Below are 18,729 nucleotides of genomic sequence, written 5' to 3'. Positions count from 1 at the left end.
GATCAGATCTATTACCTTGCAAGTTAGATGCTCTAACCTCGCTGATCCGGGCTTGAGGATGATGTTGCAAGCCGCACATGCGTCCGGCCTCTAGGAGTCATCCACACGAGCCCACGAATCTCAATCAGAAGTCCTGCTTCAGGAAATCAGCACAGTATGCTAGTACTGCGCTGATCCTTCTTTGATGGTTGATCATGTGCCTCCTTCTTTTTGATTTGGACTCTTCCAAAGATAAAAAGTAAAAGAAAGAGTTTCAGATCTGAGACGCTCTCAGAAAACTCAAGATGGAGGGAGGAAAGATACGAAAACAAAAAATCCTAGAAGAAGACCCTCTTTTTCTTCACATTTTTCTCTCTAAATATCCTAACTTGCGTCTTCTATATCTCCACGATCCAAAGGTCTTTCTCTCTGATTTTTGGATGGCACAAAGGTCTCTCAAATCTCTATCTCCTCCTAAAATTTCATGAAGAAACTCATTTTATACAGAGAGATATGATAGAATCCTTGTCTAGGTCAAATACCTAGTCAAGGCTTATCCAAACATGGCAAGTTAAGGGGCGCCCAACTCTTGAGCACCTCCTCCATATTTTTGTGCATAGATCACCAGCAAAGAGTGCACAATGTGTACCCTAAAAGCCACAAAATTTTCAAAAAAAATTTGGATAAATTCGGTGCAAAATTGAAAGAGTTTTGGATTTCTAAAACTCTATCTCATAGAATTCGAAATCCAAACTTATTCCTTTTTTATTTGATCCAAACCACCTTCCATGTAAGAAAGAAGAGAGGAAACTTTTTATGAACGTGGGAGAGACCTGGGAGAGGGCTTTTGTCGCACAAAATAAGTGAAGATTGGCGTTGAATAAGAGAGAGAGTGTGGGGAAGGCTTATGTGGCGCAAGGTGGAATCCTAGTCTTACTAGGATTCTATCTCATGACTTGTTTTAATTTGGTTTCTCAAATCAAATCAAACCAAAATTAGATCAACCTAATTAAAATAGGTCTTAACCCAATTAAAAACTTAATTTAATCAGATTAAATTGGATTTAAATCTAATTTAATTTTTTAATCAAATTAGAAATTAGATTGACCCAAGTCCTAATTGAACTAGGACTAGTTTTTTCTTGTACTTGGCTTATCCAATAAATCAATTGGACTTGATCCAATCAAGCCCAAACTAAATCTAATTAAATCATATTTAATTAAACTTAATCTCAGCCCATTGGTTTAATCAAATTAAGCCAATTAGCAATCGAATTGCTAATCGATCCTCCTGCAACACTTGCACTGGGTTAAATGTCAATCGTATTGATCATTTAACTCTAGAACGATTCTTAATCGTTGATCAACCATCCGATCGGATCATGAACTCTAATGTGTGTGACCTCATAGGTCCGAATCTAAGTCGGTAGCACAGGAATAAATTTCTGTACCAATCGAAGTGACCATCTAGCAATGGTACCCGACGACCGGATAGGTCGAATATGTAGAACAACATCCTTAGAACCCATGCGAATATAGTTTTCATATAATTCATCCCCTTGACCAAAATGATCATAGGACACCTCAGAGTTCAACTGTCAACTCTGATCAGGTTGTCCACATTGTATTTCAAAATATCAAATCCATCTGATGGATTATCCTGGCCAAGGTTTTGCTAAATTGAAATACAGCGACTCATTCTTCTCCAACTCTTGGAGTGGTCAATCACATCTCGATCACACTCTGACTTCGCAAGTACTTGACTATGCCCAGTAGCCTTCCGTCCCTGAATTAGAAATTCAGTTAGTCCAGTACCAAAGCACAGTGAGTTGCTTGCAAGTCACTGAGGCGATCTCAAGTCTAAGGGACACTTATACCTATATCCCATCAGAGACATTCTCGACAGCAGAATATTCTAGAGTTGGTCACGTTCAATGACGATGTACCCTTACATCTCACCTGTATGCCATACCAGTATCTCCACACTCCTTGGTTAAGAGGACAACCAACTCATATGGCCTACAGCGACCTATGCTCGATAGAAGCTGTCGTCCTTATTAACAACTTATCATTTGGTCGTGAACAGTTTTAAGGACTAATCGATAAATCATCTCTTTATCGAATCTAAATAGTCCTAAGGACTTCATCATAACAACGGAGTTCATTAGAAGATGAAAGCTTATGATGAAAATACCAAATATATTTTATTTATTAACAAATCAATTACAATACTTGGTTGCTCAACCGTCAACGGTTTGACGATTGGCTTTTTGGGACACATTTTCCAACAACTCCCACTTGTCCTAAAGCCACTCGGCACAGTATCTAATACCCATCTTCGACTTGTGGTTGTCGAACTCCTTTATCGCCAGGGCTTTAGTGAAGGGGTCGGGCAGGTTCTCCCTTCTGTCGATCTTCTGAAGGTCGACGTCACCTCGATCCATGATCTCTCGGACCAGATGGAAGCGGTGCAAGATGTGCTTCGTCCGCTGATGTGCTTTGGGTTCCTTCACCTGAGCTATGGCACCAGTGCTGTCGCAGTAGAGCAGTATCGGACCATCGAGGGAGGGTGCTACTCCGAGCTCGTTGATGAATTTCCTCAGCCACACAGCTTCCTTCGCGGCATCCGATGCTGCGATGTACTCCGCTTCACAAACAAAGTCTGCCACAGTATGCTGCTTGGAACTCTTCCAGCAGATGGCTCTACCATTCAGAGTAAAGATATAACCCGACACGCTCTTGTTGTCATCATGGTCAGATTGAAAGCTGGAGTCTGTGAACCCCACAAGTTTCAGATCTGACTTGCCATAAACCAACCATTGGTCCTTAGTATTTCTCAAATACTTAAGGATGGCTTAACCACATTTCAGTGATTCTCTCCAGGATCAGATTGGTATCTACTCACTACTCCTAGTGAGTAGGCCACATCTGGTCTTGTACATGTCATGGCGTACATGATAGATCCCACAACTGAAGCATATGGGACTCTACTCATACGCTCTCTCTCTTCAGGAGTTGTCGGACAATCCTTCTTAGAGAGAGAAATTCCTTGGCCTATCGGTAGATAGCCCTTTTTGAAATTCTCCATGCTGAACCTCTTCAGCACAGTGTCTATATACATGGACTGGGATAACCCAAGCATCTTTTTAGATCTATCCCTATAGATCTTCATCCCTAGGATGTAGGATGCTTCACCCAAGTCCTTCATGGAGAACTGTGATGACAACCAAACTTTTATTCCCTGTAGTGCGGGGATGTCATTCCTGATTAAGAAAATGTCATCACGTACAAGACAAGGAATACCACAACTGGACCATTTGCCCATTTATAGATGCAGGACTCTTCTTCATTTTTAATGAAGCCATACATTTTGATCACCTTATCAAAATGCATGTTCCAACTCCGAAAAGCTTGCTTCAGTCCATAAATGGATCTCTGAAGCTTGCACACCTTGGACTCATCTGTGGATGTAAACCCTCAGGTTGTATCATATACACCTCTTCGGTCAGTTCTCCATTCTGGAAAGCTATCTTTACATCCATCTGCCAGATCTCATAATCCAGATGGGCAGCTATTACAAGCATTATCCGAATGGATTTGAGCATTGCCACAGGAAAAAACATCTCGTCATAGTCAATATCATAATGTTGACGATACCCCTTGACGACCAGACGGGCTTTATAGGTCTCCACCTTTTCGTCTGCGCCCCTCTTCCTTTTGAAGACCCATTTACACCCAATGGGTTTAACCCCTTCAGGTGGGTCAACCAATGTCCATACATCGTTGACCTTCATGGACTCTATTTCGGATTTCATGGCTTCAAGCCATTTCTCAGAATCAGGTCTTTGCATTGCATCCATATAGGTGATCGGATCCTCATTATTCTCATCAAGTTCGATGGGATCACCGTCCCGGACCAAGAAACAGTAGTATCTGTCCGGCTGACGCGGTACTCTACCGGATCGCCTTAATGGTGCAGGTACATTAGGCTCCAGATATGATCTAATCATATCAGACTCAGGTTCAGCTATTGATGTCGGTCCTTCTACCTGTTGAACTTCATCAAGTTCAACCTTAGAGGCAACGGTTCCTTCACCAAGGAACTCCTTTTCTAAAAAGATTGCCTTAAGGCTGACGAACACCAGCATGGTAGAAAAAATATCTTTTTGTCTCTTTGGAGTACCCTATAAATGAGCATTTGTCAGACCTAGGTCCAAGTTTGTCTGTGACTAATCGTTTGACATAGGTCGGGCACCCCCAGACCCTAAGGTGTGAAAGTGCTGGCTTACATCCCGTCCATATCTCATATGGAGTCTTAATTACAGACTTACTTGGAACCCTATTTAACAGATAACAGGCCGATTCGAGTGCATATCCCCAGAAGGATATCAGCAAGCTAGCAAAACCCATCATGGATCGGATCATGTCTAACAGAGTCCGATTCCTCCTTTCAGACACACCATTATGCTGTGGTCTTCCTGAAGGAGTCCATTGGGAGAGAATCACATTCTCTCCTAGATATGTGAGAAACTCACTAGAAAGGTATTCTCCTCCTCGATCAGATCGAAGAGTTTTAATACTCTTCCCAGTTTGTTTTTCTACTTCACTTCAAAATCATTTGAACATTTCAAATGAATCCGACTTATGTTTCATCAGATAGACATATCCATATCAGGATAGGTCATCCGTGAAAGTTATGAAGTAGAAATATCTACCTTTAGCACTGGTGCTCATGGGCCCACATACATCAGTATGTACTAGGCCCAAGAGCTCAGTAGCTCTCTCATCTTTTCCAGTAAAAGGTGACTTGGTCATTTTACCAAGAAGACAGGACTCACAGGTTGGAAGTGATTCACAATCACTGACTTCGAAGATTTCCTCTTGAGTCAACCTGTTTATTCTGTTCTTGTTTATATGACCTAGCCTCTAATGCCATAAGTAGATATCTGACACACTATCTAATCTAGGGTGCTTGCCAGTAGAATAGACTCTTATCAGGCTTGATCTTTTTGGTCTGGCTCTGCACTGTTGTCCCAGCCTGAACTTGCACCTTCTTCACTTTCTTTTTCTTGTTCTTCTTCTCTTTCTTAAAGGATCGAGAACCAGAAGACGAACCTCCCACTAAGTTCACGGACTCCTTATGGAGTTGGTGATCTTTCTCAAAGTTCTGAAGCAATCCCAGTAACCCGTGGTAGTTTACTTCAGACTTTGTCATTCTATAATGAGTGAGGAATGGGAGATAAGACTTGGACAGCGAGTTCAGTATTGCATCTTTCCCAAGCTGCTCATGCAAGGGAAAGTCGAGCTTGCTCAATCGTTCCATCAGCTCGATCATGTACAATACATGATCAGTGACAGAGGCACCATCCCGCATTTTGGCGTTGAAGATGGCACTAGTCTTGTGCCTCTCCACGTCATCGGGTGTGCCAAAGGCATCCTCTAACACTTGAAGCTTGTCCTTTAGCTGAGCCGTCTCGAATCTGCGACTGAACTCGTCGCTCATAGCAGCCAGCATGGTACAGCACATCATGGTCCGGTCACTGAGCCACTTCTGGTAAGTATCTCTGACTGTTCCACGTGCATTGACAGCTGGCTCCTCAAGTGCAGGATCCATTATCATATATAGGATCCGTTCATGCTCCAGGACTATCTTCAACTTTCGGTACCAGCTACCGAAGTTGGGTCCCACCAACTTATCATTGTCCAACAATTATCGGAGAGATAGGGAAGTGGCCATATTTGCACAAAGGAGAACCATAATCTAATTAGTAATTGATTCATTAAACCTAAAGATTTAGACTTTAATCAAAAGGTTTCTCCCACTATTTTATTCAAATTGATAGTCTCTACCTCCAATTCGAGGAAATACCCTAATTTTTTAGTGGGTACTAGAATCCACTTAGACTGCACACAAGCCCAACTTTGGTTGGCCAACCCATGTACATCTAAGGGTAGGTTCATAACCAATTGTTTCTCTAAACAATTTCTAGTAATTTTAATTTTGCCCCAGAAACCTAATCAGTAGGCTTTGGCCTCCACTGTAAGGATCCAGTTAGGTCCAACCATTAACATGATCATACTTGGTGTATCTAACCAACGAATGATTAAGCCCAACTTTGGTTGGCTCACCTAACCACCATTAGAGAGACACTTCCAAGTCATCATATGATGAGTGATAATTCCATTAGTCAACAAGCACCAGGCCTTTGGGTCTGTAATGATTATGGAGTTAATGGACTCATTATCAAACACCTTAATGGGAGGCTATGACTCAGTTATCTCCATAACTTTATCATTTTAAGGACCTAATAATTTTAGAAGATTTAAATAATATAGAGGATGAGGTCAGATGAACCAGCTTATCATGATTCTCCCACTGGCTTCACCAAGTCAGCTTAAAGGAGACCATTAAAAGGGCTGGTCTAGGAGCACCTAAATCAGTCACACTGATTTACCTAGCTGACATGGGTCAGCTCGAATAGTCAAGTGATCCGATCAAAATATAATTTCACCAAGAGGCCAGGTAAGTTCGATCAGTGGGAGGGTCTACCAAAGCTTGCCTTAGACACCATCAGAAATGGCCAGGTAAGCGGGCTCCCAATTAAAAACCACCGGTCTGGTTTACCTTAGACACCAACTAATTTAATTAGTTTCGATTAGATCAACCTAACAGTTCTTGCTAGACCGCTAAGCCAAGAATCAAGTCCATTTGGTTCTCGTTAAAGACATGGACTTGACCAACTACAACTATTGTAATTGATATAGAGAATCCTTGACCTAATTTAAGACAACAATTGATAAGATTTAGTCAATTCTCTAATTAAGTCCATCTTTAATCTAACCATAGGTCTAACCCAATTAATGGACCTAATTCCCACTAACCCATTAACCCAATGTGTTATGATTTGTGTCTTAGGTTCTTCAATTCACAATCCTAGAACCTAATCAAACAACTTCTTAATTCTTAATTAAGTTTTGGGCTGAGGGTTGGGTTTGATTTTTCAAAAAATAATTTTCATATTTGTAAAATAATTTTACAAAATGATTCTACCAACCATATTGCATGTTTGATTCATAATCAAGATACAAGTGAATTAAACATGAAACTACTTTAGATCTAATCTAAACAGGTTCATGTAATTGAAATAATTTCAACTTTAAACAATTTCTTTGCACAAAAATTATTAACAAAGAGATTTTATTTTAGATTTAAATATCTTTTAAATTTAATAAATTATAAATTTAATCTAGATCATATCTAACAAATTTATGATTAAAGATAGATCTACACAAACTAGGACAACCTTTGCACTGTAAGGGGTAAACCTTACAGCAGGACAACCTTGCAGTTTGTGATTGATCTAAAATTTTAATTTCAGATTTAATAATCAGATTATAAATTAGATCTAATCTAAGAAATAATCTAAGCATGTATAAATAATCATGTAATAAAGAACCTAGGCTCTGATACCAATTGTAGGAACCAGATCTAGGGTTTCAGGGTTAGATCTTGAAACTTTTTCAAGATCATATAGCGGAAGACTAAAATAAATTAAAATTTATTTTCTAAAATTAGAGAATCCCTAGATCTAAGATCTTATTACATGATTATTACATAGCATTAAATCAAAAATTAAAATATATAAATATAGCATGAACTACATGTTGATCATATCAACATGTTTCTATACCACATCTAATGTATGTATTAAACAATAGATCAGATCTATTACCTTGCAAGTTAGATGCTCTAACCTCGCTGATCCGGACTTGAGGATGATATTGCAAGCCACACACACGTCCGGCCTCTAGGAGTCGTCCACATGAGCCCACGAATCTCGATCAGAAGTCCTGCTTCAGGAAATCAGCACAGTATGCTAGTACTGCGCTGATCCTTCTTTGATGGTTGATCAGGTACCTCCTTCTTCTTGATTTAGACTCTTCTAAAGATGAAAAGTAAAAGAAGGAGTTTCAGATCTGAGATGCTCTCAGGAAACTCAAGATGGAGGGAGGAAAGATATGAAAACAAAAAACCCTAGAAAAAGACCCTCTTCTTCTTCACGTTTTTCTCTCTAGACATCCTAACTTACGTCTTTTATATCTCCACGACCCAAAGGTCTTTCTCTCTGATTTTTGGATGGCACAAAGGTCTCTCAAATCTCTATCTCCTCCTAAAATTTCATGAAAAAACTCATTTTATACATAGAGATATGATAGAGTCCTTGTCTAGGTCAAATACCTAGTCAAGGCTTATCCAAACATGGTAAGTTAAGGGGCGCCCAACTCTTGAGCACCTCCTCCATATTTTCGTGCATGGATCACCAGAAAAGGGTGCACAATATGTACCCTAAAAGTCATAAAAATTTTTAAAAAAATTTGGATAAATTCGGTGCAAAATTGAAAGAGTTTTGGATTTCTAAAACTCTATCTCATAGAAATCGAAATCCAAACTTATTCCTTTTTGATTTGATCCAAACCACCTTCCATATAAGAAAGAAGAGAGGAAACCTTTTGTGAATGTGGGAGAGACCTAGGAGAGGGCTTTTGTCACACAAAATAAGTAGAGCTTGGCGTTTAATAAGAGAGAGGGTGTGGGGAAGGCTTATGTGGCGCAAGGTGGAATCCTAGTCTTACTAGGATTCTATCTCATGACTTGTTTTAATTTGATTTCTCAAACCAAATCAAACCAAAATTAGATCAACCTAATTAAAATAGGTCTTAACCCAATTAAGAACCTAATTTAATCAGATTAAATTAGATTTAAATCTGATTTAAATTTTTAATCAAATTAGAAATTAGATTGACCCAAGTCCTAGTTGAACTAGGACTAGTTTTTCCTTGCACTTGGCTTATCCAATAAACTAATTGGACTTGATCCAATCAAGCCCAAACTAAATCTAATTAAATCATATTTAATTAGACTTAATCTTAGCCCATTAGCTTAATCAAATTAAGCCAATTAGCAATCGAATTGCTAATCGATCCTTCTGCAACACTTGCACTGGGTTAAATGTCAATCGTATTGATCATTTAACTCTAGAACGATTCTTAATCGTTGATCAACCATCCGATCGGATCATGAACTCTAATGTGTGTGACCTCATAGATCCGAATCTAAGTCGGTAGCACAGGAATAAATTTCTGTACCAATCGAAGTGACCATCTAGCAATGGTACCCGACGACCGGATAGGTCGAATGTGTAGAACAACATCCTTAGAACCCATGCGGATATAGTTTTCATATAATTCATCCCCTTGACCAAAATGATCATAGGACACCCCAGAGTTCAACTGTCAACTCTGATCAGGTTGTCCACATTGTATTTCAAAATATCAAATCCATCTGATGGATTATCCTGGCCAAGGTTTTGCTAAATTGAAATACAGTGACTCATTCTTCTCCAACTCTTGGAGTGGTCAATCCCATCTCGATCACACTCTGACTTCGCAAGTACTTGACTATGCCCAGTAGCCTTCCGTCTCTGAATTAGAAATTCAGTTAGTCCAGTACCAAAGCACAGTGAGTTGCTTGCAAGTCACTGAGGCGATCTCAAGTCTAAGGGACACTTATACCTATATCCCATCAGAGATATTCTCGACAGCAGAATATTCTAGAGTTGGTCACGTTCAATGACGATGTACCCTTACATCTCACCTGTATGCCATACCAGTATCTCCACACTCCTTGGTTAAGAGGACAACCAACCCATATGGCCTACAGCGACCTATGCTCGATAGAAGCTGTCGTCCTTATTAACAACTTATCATTTGGTCGTGAACAGTTTTAAGGACTAATCGATAAATCATCTCTTTATCGAATCTAAATAGTCCTAAGGACTTCATCATAACAATGGAGTTCATTAGAAGATGAAAGCTTATGATGAAAATACCAAATATATTTTATTTATTAACAAATCAATTACAATACTTGGTTGCTCAACCGTCAACAGTTTGACGATTGGCTTTTTGGGACACATTTCCCAACACTAGAGACCTCAGGTCTAAGCGAATAGATTTGCAAGCCTCCAAGAGGTCAACTCGGACTGTATGAAGAGTTTATGAGAGCCGGCCTAAGCATTCCCCTTACATCCATTTTCTTGTTTACCTCTTCCCCTTTTTTGATATTGTCCGGAGTTTAGTGATTCTGAACTCATGGTATTTTATTATCGTCTTTATTATTTTTGGCTTCCTGGCCGGCTTCCAATCTTCTCTTCCACTCTTTGGGGCTTGTTTCACTCTAAAGAAGCATTTGATAAAGCAGGATAAGTGGTATGTCTCTCCTTGAAGAGGGCTTCTCCTGATCCAAGGAACTCCTTCCTCCATCCATCGATGGAAGGAGCATTTTTTCTTCATTTATTCTAAAGAGAAGAACTAGGGCTTTTCAACTATATAAGATCAACCTCAGAGCTTGGTATCTGACACGAGGTATAAGCTTACCTCAGTTGTGATCGATGTATATAATACCTCAATTGGCCACTAAGCTATTTACCTACGCTCAATACGAGATACAACCATTATCGCACGGAACTGAGATTTCTGGCAATAGTTACACATTGGGTTGTTACCATATATGTTTAACATTGGTAGTACACCCCAAAATCGCTAAATGACAGCTCACCTAGGCCAAAATGAGAAAACTACATGATTTCCTCAACCACAACCATCACCCCTTGCAAGAATAGCCAAACAGGCCCTACCTATAAATAGGGAGCAATGGGGAACCTAGGTAAACTCTCAAGGGTCTCTTGTTCTCCTTTCCATTATTTTCTACTGATTAACTTGAGCATCAGAGGACTCCACCGAAAACAATTCTAGCAAAGAACTTATCTTGCAGGTTCGATCTTTTACCTTATTCAGCTTGGCAACTACTTCTGTCTATCTCAAAGTTACCAATCTAGGAATCATTTCAAGAACCAATAGCAATAGATTGGTGTTAAAGAAATAGCTCAAGCTCGTTTTCAAGAAGCAAAAAGATATCGTCATCATGAGATCATGTAGAGAAGGATCAAATGCTTTGCACTACTCCAACACAACCACATCAAGATCGATCGAGGTGTAGCTCCCTCTTACTGAGGCATCATCCTAGACCAAACTGCCACCTCTGCAGCCTGAGGTGCAACTTCTACCATCCCAGCCCACTCTGGGAGTGGCTCCCGAGCAGTTCAACCTATTTTTCCAACAAGTACAAACCCTAGCCATAGCTGTCTAAGCAATCCAGCAGGCAATCATGGCCTTACCACTACATGAAGCTCCGCCATAAGTTCCAATCCAACAACAGCCTCCTCGGGTGCTTTCTCACAGTCTGGATCCAAACATAGTAGAGCTGACAAAATTGATCGAAGAATCCTGATCATGGTCATCAAGGGCACTCCTTGACTCTATAATCAAGAAAATATTCTATCATTGGGCATTCTCTATCTCGACATTCAGAGCACTACACTGTCTGAGATATCAATGTAGACCGAAGACTTCAAGAAATGAACCAACAGATCAAGACATTGTGCGATCAAGCTTTAACGTAAAATGGTGCCCTTCAGCAACAGGATTATGGATGAGCTGGTCCCAAATCAATTCAAAATGCCACAATTCGAGCCATATGATAGAATGACCGATCTGTCAACCACCTGTAGAGTTTCAAAGCTATCATGCTTCTATACAGGATCTGGATAGAATTATTTATCAAGCATTCTCTTTTACTATGTGAAAAGCAGCTCGGTACTAGTATTCAAGCCTCCTGTCGAGCTCAAGCCATCCCTTTGAATAATTCAGTTATTTATTCATGTTTTGTTTTATTGGCAGCAAAAGACAATACCACTGATCGGACTTCCTAGTGAACATCAAGCAAAGGGAGAGAGAGTCTCTCAGAGACTACATAGTTATTTCAACACAACCACATTAGAAATGTGCGACCTTAATCAATCGCTTGTCATGTCTGCTTTAAAAGACAAACTCCTCCTTCTCTAAGGAGAAAAGGTACTCGAAGGATATTGTCGAGATGCTTGTCCAATTTGAGAAATACACCAACATGGAGGAAGCCATGGAGTTTCATGGGGTTTCTCCCAAGAGGAAGCCCAAAGAAAAGAAAGGAGAAAATAAAAACAAGAAGAATGAGTCAAATCACAATAATCAACATGGAGGAAGAACTTCGTGACGATCTCGAACTCCACCTTAGGGGTGTCGATCTCGGACCCCACCTCAGAGTCAATGCTTGCACTCTCCGCCACGATGGTTTGCCACATAGACTCTTCTGAATGCTCTGATGATGTAGATCTTGACGGAGATCAAGGATAATGGATAGCTGTCATGATCGAGGAAGATGCAAGCTCCCCCTAGTTGACACACGCAAACAAGTATTACTTGTTCCATCACAATGGGGGCCATGACATCAAGGAATGCATTCAGCTCAAAAATGAAATCGATGAGCTCATCCGACAGATGGCTCAACAAGAACGTTAGAGATCGGCGAGATAGAATGAAGCTTGACTTGAACCACCTCGGCTCGCAGGAAACTCGGACAACCAACCTACAGTTGAGGTCACCAACACTGTAACCTGAGAGGAGGGGGATAATTTGGTGGCGGCACATCTAACATCCCTGGACGAGAGGATGAAAAATTATTGGTAAAGAAGCAGAAGACTGAAGACATCATTACCTTTTATGAGGTGGACTCTCAAAAAATTCAATCCCCACAGAATGATGTGGTGATTGTATTTTTAACTATATGACAAAGATTGGAGAGGGTGGAGTCTCTTAAAAAGAGCGTGGAGCTTCTGGATAGTTTGCTCAAATGCTTGATAGAATGATATGGGACTTCAAATGGAATTTTGAGGAGATTTATGTCATAACATAAGGAATAGCTGGGGGTGCTTGGTTGGGGGGGATCAAAATCTGAAATAAAAATCAGAATGGGTGACTCTCATTCTAACTGCTTGGTTGGAGGGAGTCCAATTTCGGTTTCAGGATGGAATGAAAATGATACAATCTACCTAATAGGATGCTTGGTTCACGATCAAAATCAAAATTGGAATAAAAATTAGAATGGCTTAAAATCAGAATTGGAATCGGAATGATCAAATCCTCCAAAGTGCTTGGTTTGTAACCGAAATCGAAATCGAAATCGAAATTGGAATGAAAATTTGAATCCATAGAAAAGAGTAGGGATTGAGTTTTATGTATATTGGGCCATTCTCATTCTACCCTGGAATCAGAATGGGACTCCTACCAACCAAACAGTTAGAATAGGAGTCATCCATTCCCATTTCGATTTCAGACCCCCACTCTCTCCAACCAAGCATCCCAAAACTCAATCCCTACTCTCCCCTATGGATTCAAATTTTCATTCCGATTTCAATTTTAATCATGAACCAAATACTTTGAAGAATTTGATCATTTCGATTTTCATTTCAATCCATTCCGATTTCTATTTAGATTCCGATTCTAATTCCGAACCAAGCACCCCGAGCAAGTGGTAGTTCTACAAAATCTAGTTTGATTATATGACGTACATGATGGTCGATAGACCTAGCTAGATTGAAAGGCTCCTTTTTTTTTCTGTCTCAAACCAACCTTATGTGCTATCCACCCGAACACCTGTCCGCTACTTCTAACAAGAACCTTCTTAGCCACCTGAGAGTGAGAGAGAAGGGGTTGGGGGTGTACCTTTTGTGCAAAAGAAGGATACACCTTCCTTCATGTGAATCCATCATTGGATTGTGCAAAAGCCATTCAAGATCTATGCAAATGGATGACCAAATGGTTCAGAGTGCTTCAAGATCTGCGCGGGCTATGATCCAATGGTCCATGTCTCAAAAGAAGATCAAACATTTTTTTCATGCAAAAAATACAACCCAAACCCAAGACAAGTGGTAGTTTTTGGGAGTGCTTAGTTCATGACCGAAATCGAAATCAAAATCGAAATAGATTGGAATGGGAATCAAAATAATGAAATCTTCTGAAATGTTTAGTTTATGACTAGAATCAGAATCGAAATTGAAATTAAAATAAAAATTTGAATTCATAAGGGAGAGAGATAAAATTTTAGGCAGATTGAGCCATTCCCATTCCATCCCGAAATCGAAATGGAACTCTTCTCAACTAAGCGGTTGGAATGGAATCATCCTTTCTGATTTTTATTCTGGACCTCCATTCCCCCCAACCAAGCATCCCCTTAATTTGATCAATGCTCATTCATTATACTTAAATAACATACTTGTGTTGATATTAGTATAGTAGATGACGTTATATGAATCAGGTCGTGTTGTTTGAATTATCAATTTTCCCTAATGATAAAAGATGAAAAAATAATAAATATAATTATTTATTTTAGATAGTTCAAAAATTTTGCTATTTAAACAATTTTTTTAAAAAAATCAATAACTACTGCATTTTTTTCTTTTTTAACAATTAGCTCAATTCACTTTTTTCTTTTTAAAAAAAAAAATATTTCATGTCTAAATGGTTGGGATGTGGTTGGGCCAGTGACCTAAGCCCTTTAGCCCCTCTGAGGGGGGGATTCTTTGTGCACTGCAAGCAGTGTCGAAATTCGATGTGGAGTACACCGTCTTGCTCGATTGATCCATGAAGCCACCACTTTCTAATATGTATTTAATACTTACAGTTTCGCTTTTTCATTTGAAATTTTGAATGATGAAAATACTCCTCTTTAGAAAAAAATATGATATCCTATGACATATTATGACATCCTACATCAAATTATGACTTCCTACATGGAGGATGTCATAATATGGTCTAGAAAATTATGACATCATGGCATATTATGATATCCTGCATCAAAGTATGACTTTCTAAATGCATGATGTCATAATATAACCCAGCATATCATAAAATAGGAAGGATATTTTTGTCCAACTACTTTCTAACACGTATTTAATGTCTGCAGTTTTATTTTTTTGTTTAAAAATTTTGAATAACAAAAATACTCCTACTTTTTAAAAAAAATTATGACATCCTATAACATATTATGATATCCTACATCAAATTATGACATCTTGTGCCTTAACTTATGACTTTCTGCACGCAAGATGTCATAATTTTTTTTAAAGAATAGGGACATTTTCATCATTCAAAATTTTAAACGAAAAAATAAAATTACAAACATTAAATACACATTGAAAAATAAAAAATATAGATATTAAATGTGTTAAAAGGTGGTGTTACTGGTATTCAAGCCTCCTATCATGCTTAATCTATCCCTTTGAATAATCCAGTCAATTATTCATGGTTTGTTTTATTGGCAGCAAAAGGCAATACCACGGATAGGACTCCCTAGCGAACATCAAGTAAAAGGAGGGAGAGTCTCTTAAGGACTACATAGTCATTTCAACACAGCCATATTGGAAGCGCACGACCTCAATCAATCGATTATCATGTCCGCTTTAAAGGACAGACTCCTCCTTCTCCAAGGAGAATAGGTACTCGAAGGATTTCGTCAAGATGCTTATCCGATTTGAGAAATACACCAACACTGAGCAAGCCATGGAGTTTCATGGGGGTTCTCCCAAGAGGAAGCCCAAAGAAAAGAAGGGAGAAAACAAAAGCAAGAAGATTGGGTCAAATCACAATAATCAACATAGAGGAAGAACTTCACGACCCTCCAGAACTCCACCTTAGGGGTGTCAATCTCGAACCCCACCTCAAAGTCGATGTTTGCACTCCCCGCTATGACGGTTTGCCATATAGACTCTTCTGAATGCTCCGATGATGTAAATCTTGATGGAGATCAAGGATAATGGACAGCTGTCACGATCGAGGAAGATGCAAGCTCCCCCTAGTTGACACACCCAAACAAGCATTACTTGTTCCATCATAACGAAGGCCATGACATCAAGGAATGCATTCAGCTCGTAGATGAAATTGATGAGTTCATCCGGTAGATGGCTCGATAAGAATGTCAGAGATCGGTGAAACAGAATGAAGCTTGACTTGAACCACTTCGGCTCGTAGGAAACCCGGACAACCAACCAACAATTGAGGTCATCAACACTATAATCAGGGGGGAAGGGGGACAATTTGGTGGCACATCCGACATCCATGGATGAGAGGACGAAAAATTATTAATAAAGAAGCTGAAGACTGAAGACATCATTATCTTTTTTGAGGTGGACTCTCAAGAAATTCAATCCCCATAGAATGATGTGGTCATTCTATTTTTAATTATATGACAAAGATTGGAGAGGGTGGAGTCTCTTAAAAGGAGAGTGGAGCTTCTGGACAATTAGCTCAAATGCTTGATAGAATGATATGGGACTTCAAATGGAATTTTGAAGAGATTTATGTTATAATATAAGAAATAGCTAGAGGTGCTTGGTTGGGGAGAATCAAAGTCTGGAATGAGAATCAGAATAAGCGACTCCCATTCTAGCCGCTTAGTTGGAGGGAGCCTGATTCTGATTCTGATTTCGGGATGGAATGGAAATGATACAATCTACCTAAGGGGGTGCTTAATTCGTAACCAAAATCGAAATCGGAATGAGAATCAGAATGGCTTGAAATCAAAATCAGAATTGGAATGGTCAAATCTCCCAAAACGTTTGGTTTGTGACTGAAATCGAAATCGAAATCAAAATCAAAATTGGAATGAAAATTTAAATCCATAGAGGAGAATAGAGATTGAATTCTATGTATATTGGGCCATTCCCATTCCACCTTGTAATCGAAATCAGAATGGGACTCCTCCTAACTACATGGTTGAAAAGGGAGTCATCCATTCCCATTCTGATTCTAGACCCCCACTCTCCCCAACTAAGCACTCCCAAAACTCAATCCCTACTCTGTCCTATGGATTCAAATTTTTATTCTGATTCCAATCATGAACCAAATACTTTGAGGGATTTGGGCATTCTGATTCCCATTCCAATCTATTTCGATTCCTATTCTGATTCTGATTCTGATCGCGAATCAAGCACCCCCAACAAGTAGTAGTTTTATGAAATCCAGTTTGATTATATGACATACACGATGGTCAATGGACCTAGCCATGTTGAAAGGCCCCTTTTTTTTCGTCTCAAACCAACCTTATGTGCTATCCACCCGAACACATGTCCGCTACTTCTAATGAAAACCTTCTTAGCCACCTGAGTGACAAAGAAGGGGTTGGGGGTATACCTTTCGTGCAAAGAAGGATACACCTTCCTTCACACGAATCCACCATTGAATTGTACAAAAGCCATTCAAGATCTATGCAAATGGATGACCGGATGAGTTCAGAGAGCTTGAAGTCTGTGGAGGCCATGATCCAACAGTCCATGTCTCAAAAGAAGATCAAGCTTTTTTTCATGCAAAAAATACAACCCAAACCTAAGACAAGTGGTGTTTTAGAGGGTGCTTGGTTCGTGATCAAAATCGAAATCGGAATAGATTGGAATGAGAATCGGAATGACCAAATCTCCTAAAATATTTGATTCATGATTAGAATCAAAATTGAAATCGAAATCAAGATGAAAATTTGAATCCATAAGGGAGAGTGGAGATTGAATTTTAGGTAGATTGGGCTATTCCCATTCCATCCTAGAATCGGAATGAGACTCCTCCCAGCCAAGTAGCTGGAATGAAAGTCATCCATTCTGATTCTCATTCCAGACCACCATTCTTTTCAATCAAGCACCCTCTTAATTTGATCGATGCTTATTCATTATACTTAAATAACATACTTGTGTTGATATTACTGCAGGAATGATGTTTTATGAATCAGGTTGTGTTGTTTGAACGATCACTTTTCTCCACGATAAAAGATGAAAAAATAATAAATACAATTCTTTATTTCAGATAGTTCCAAAATTTTACTATTTTAATAATTTTATTTAAAAAGTCAATAACTACTGCAGTTTTTTCTTTTTTAACAATTAGCTCAATTCACTTTTTTTCTTTTTAAAAAAAATGCATTTCATGTCTAAATGGTTCGTGATGTGGTTGGACCAGTGACCTGAGCCCTTTAGGGGGGGTGGGGGGACGGGCATCCGACATAGAGTACACCGTCTTGCTCGATTGGTTTATGTAGTCATTGCTTTCCGATACACGTTTAATGCCTGCAGTTTCACTTTTTCATTTGAAATTTTGAATGTCTAAAATGCCCCTCTTTAAAAAAAATATGACATTCTATGGTATATTATGACATCCTACATCAAATTATGATTTTCTGTATGTAGGATGTCATAATATAACCCAAAAAATTATAACATCGTAGCAGAAAATTATGACATCCTGACATATTATGACATATTGCGTCAAAGTATGACTTCCTGCATGCAGGATGTTATAATATGGTCCGATAGATCATAAAATGAGAGGGATATTTTTATCCAATCATTTTTCAATGCATATTTAATGTCTGCAGTTTTATTTTTTTATTTAAAAATTTTGAATGACGAAAATATTTTTATTTTTTAGAAAAAATTATGACATCTAGTAGCATATTATAATATCCTGCATTAAATTATAACATTCTACGCATCAAATTATGACTTTCTGCATATAGGATGTCGTAATATGGATATAAGATATCATAATTTTTTCTAAAAAATAGAGATATTTTTGTTATTTAAAATTTCAAACGAAAAAATAAAATTATAAATATTAAATATATATTAAAAATAATGACTATGTAGACCAATGAAATAAGATGATGCGTTTCACATTGGATTTTTTATACCACTCTCACCCTCGGTGCACAAAATCTCTCTGAGCGGATGACATCACAATCTTAACTAATAAACTATACTAGTAGGTGAGGGTT

The sequence above is a fragment of the Elaeis guineensis genome, chromosome 13 (genome assembly GCF_000442705.2).
Source record: "Elaeis guineensis isolate ETL-2024a chromosome 13, EG11, whole genome shotgun sequence".
NCBI lineage: Eukaryota > Viridiplantae > Streptophyta > Magnoliopsida > Arecales > Arecaceae > Elaeis > Elaeis guineensis.
This window is presented reverse-complemented; position numbering follows the sequence as displayed.